Source organism: Asparagus officinalis, chromosome 9 (genome assembly GCF_001876935.1).
Source record: "Asparagus officinalis chromosome 9, Aspof.V1, whole genome shotgun sequence".
NCBI classification, from domain to species: domain Eukaryota; kingdom Viridiplantae; phylum Streptophyta; class Magnoliopsida; order Asparagales; family Asparagaceae; genus Asparagus; species Asparagus officinalis.
In genome coordinates this window covers 52,194,989-52,198,821 of record NC_033802.1, presented here as the reverse complement: position 1 = coordinate 52,198,821, position 3,833 = coordinate 52,194,989, and positions in this window count along the sequence as shown.

The window sequence follows — 3,833 nt, the reverse complement described above, 5'->3', positions numbered from 1 at the left end:
AGCTGTTCACGCTTCCTGGCTTGAGGCGGCGATACCAATCGAAGGCGGCTCCGCGAAGAGTGCCGACGAATGACCACACCATTAGAGGCTCATTGCCGGAGATTACCCCCAGGTGTGATTTCAAGTAAATCAAATGTTGAGTGGGGGAACTCATCCCATTAAACGGCGTGAAGTTAATTAGGTTGAACTTCGTCGGATATGGAATTGATTCCCACTCTCTTGGGTATGGACAAGGAATGCCTGTTTTCTTCATCTCTTGAGCGGAAATCAATGTTATTATTTTACTCTCGAGATTTTTAATCTTCAAGTTTTCACCTGTGTTTTCGCTAGCATTCTCATTACCACCCCCTGCATTGACGGGAGGATTATTGGCATTATGCGTCTCATTCGCATTTGTGTCCTCATCTTCCAGATTAACCGGGTTACGACGACTTGGCTCGCCTTGCTTGTTCGTCAATTCTTGGATTTGTTGGTCATGCATTTCTCTCATGTTCTGCATGGCCATCTGCATTTCGAACCTGAAGCTCTCCTGTTGTTTAGCCAAAGCTTCTTCGAGCATCTTGGCCACTTGTTCTGCACTTATCATAAGTGCCTCGCGGGGTTGCCCCTCGCTGGATACTGTGTTGTCAGATGCGACCGCCGAACCGGCATCCGACTCTTCATCTTCTGAAGGTACCCTTGTCCGAACCCTACCGTAAGTTTTTCGTTTGATGGCTCCAGACTGCAGACGGGTTATACGCTGGGATGCTTTCAGAATTGACTCGAGATTATCCCGTGCCAATGTCCCATTGCTGGTCATATTGGTGGTGACCCTCAAAAATTCTCCATCTTCGACTACTCTTCTTCCTCATCCTAGGCCTTGGTTTTGGCGTTTCGGTACTAAGTCTTTCGAAAACCGAAACTCTTTCGGGGACCGCCTTGATGCAGTTGCACTCAGACAATACTGCCCGAATGAGTTTGGAACAGGGGCATTGAGTTTCCTATTCTCGGGGACTCCTCTTCCTGGTTTTACTCGTCACCCAACACGATAGTATAATTCGTCTGCTTGACCTATCGTGTGTTGGCACAACTTCTCAGGTATAACATTATCGTCATCAGACGATAATGTTTCCTTCTGAGGGTGAACTGCCTTCTTTGGGCTTTCAAAAGTTACGCGCCTCGAAACATGCCTTTTTGGGCGTGAGTTCTCAGCGGGCTCTTGGACTTCAATGCGCAAAGTGGTGCGCGCAGCTGCCTTGAACTCCTTGTCATGCTGGAGGCGGCGGCGACCCCCAGCATGTTGAGTCGTCCGGGGTTTCTTCATCGGGCCCAAACGCTCTTGAACTGGAGCCTTAACTCGCTCATCGGGAAGTGGACCGAGGCGCTCCAAAACTGTGATCTCCCGGAGAAGCTATTGGAATTATCGGCGACTTGGGTTGATTCGCTGGTGGTTGAACTTTTGTTGGAGGTTGCTTCGGCCTCCATACTTGGCGGGTTGGTGATGGCTTTTTGGCCACTCTTTCTTCCTCCAATTTCTTGGCCTCCTGCATAAGAATTTTTGCTTGTGCGAGTAACGCGCGGCGTTTGTGAATCCGCTCTTCAAGTGTCGAACGGTTCCGTTTGACCCGGATCCATTCGCTCGTTGGCGGCTTGGAGGAGCTGCCATTCTTCAGTTGTTGAGGCTGTTTGCCTCCCCTGTTCTTCAGATCCACGTTGTAGCGGACTCCGTCTGTGGACTCCATCACCTTAGCGAATTGCCGCACAAGGTGTTGATGTCGCCTCTGGCGGGCTCTCTTCGAGAGAGTCACAACGCCTTCCACAGTAGAGGCGTCGGCGAGAACAGGTTTGACCTCGTTGGAGGTCGGTGGAACTTCACCCGATGCGACTTTGGCATCAGTTGGGGTGAGAGCGTCATTGGTATTCTGAACTTCTTCAAACCAACGAACTTTTCTCCTGGAGGAGAACTTCTTGGACTTGCGGGGGGAGGTAGATCCGGACGAGGATGAAAGGTACTCCTCGAACTTGGCCTGGTCGAATTCATACTCGACCTCCTCCTCGACCGGGATTGAGATCCGCGGCTGCGACGTGACGATCTCGGCAGCGAGATCGGTGGCTCCCACTGTGGTCGCCAGATTGTTCGCGGTGAAAATTTCCTTCATTGAATTCATTGTTATCTCAAGTAATTGCTTTTTGGTTACAAAAGATCCGGTCTTTTTTAGATCCGGTTACAACGAAATCAAAAAAAAAGAAAAAGATTACAACTTTCCTTTCGAACGAATCACGAGCTCCTGTTTTGCAGTCGCTCGCTTGTGTGGGTTCTTTGCCAACGCCGGGGTTAATCCGTGGACCACCACGCGATCTAGATCCGGTCGGATCTACACGATTTGACGGGTATTATCTCACTAAGGAAATAACAGCCGGGGGGTACTATTTCACCAAGGAAATAATAGCCTCTAGTTCTCGGGATCAAAGGCCAAGCTTTGATCCGGAGTATGATCTCGTGTAGATCTCAGATCTGATCTCTCTCTCGAACTCCAGCCTTTTGTGACATGGATGCTCGCCGAGAACCAGATCTGAATGTTCAAGTCCTCAAGTCTTCAAAACTCCAAGCTCAATTCTCAATTCGGCAGAGTTTCGGCCCTCAAAGTTCCAACCTTTGACAAATGAACTTAGACTTTGGCCTCCATACTTGGTGCAGTCTTTGTGGCTTATTTTCCACTCCTTCTTTCTCCAATTTCTTGGCTTCTTGCATAAGAATTTTTGCTTGTGCAAGCAATGTGCGGCGTTTGTGAATCCGCTCTTCGAGTGTCGAACGGTTCCGTTTGACCCGGATCCATTCGTTCGTCGACGGTTTGGAGGAACCGCCATTCTTCATTTGTTGAGGCTGTTTGCCTCTCCTATTCTTCAGATCCGCGTTGTAGCGGACTCCGTCTGTAGACTCCATCGCCTTAGCGAGTTGCCGCGCAAGGCGTTGACGTCGCCTCTGGCGGGCTCTCTTTGAGAGAGTCACAACGCCCTCAATAGTAGAGGCGTCGGCAAGAATAGGTTTGACCTCGTTGGAGGTCGGTGGAACTTCACCCGACGCAACTTTGGCGTCAGCCGGGGGGAGAGCTTCGTTGGCGTTCTGAATTTCTTCAAACCAACGAGCTTTTCTCCTGGAGGAGAACTTCTTGGACTTGCGGGGGGAGGTAGATCCGGACGAGGATGAGAGATACTCCTCGAACTTGGCCTGGTCGAATTCATACTCGACCTCCTCCTCGACCGGGATTGAGATCCGCGGCTGCGACGTGACGATCTCGGCAGCGAGATCGGTGGCTCCCACTGTGGTCGCCAGATTGTTCGCGGTGAAAATTGCCTTCATTGAATTCATTGTTATCTCAAGTAATTGCTTTTTGGTTACAAAAGATCCGGTCTTTTTTAGATCCGGTTACAACGAAATCAAAAAAAAAGAAAAAGATTACAACTTTCCTTTCGAACGAATCACGAGCTCCTGTTTTGCAGTCGCTCGCTTGTGTGGGTTCTTTGCCAATGCCGGGGTTAATCCGTGGACCACCGTGCAATCTAGATCCGGTCGGATCTACACGATTTGACGGGTATTATTTCACGAAGGAAATAATAGCTGGGGGGGATTAATTCACCAAGGAAATAATCGCCCTTAGTTCTCAGGATCAAAGGCCAAGCTTTGATCCGGAGTATGATCTCGTGTAGATCTCAGATCTGATCTCTCTCTCGAACTCCAGCCTTTTGTGACATGGATGCTCGCCGAGAACCAGATCTGAATGTTTAAGTCCTCAAGTCTTCAAAACTCCAAGCTTAATTCTCAATTCGGCAGAGTTTCGGCTCTCAAAGTTCCA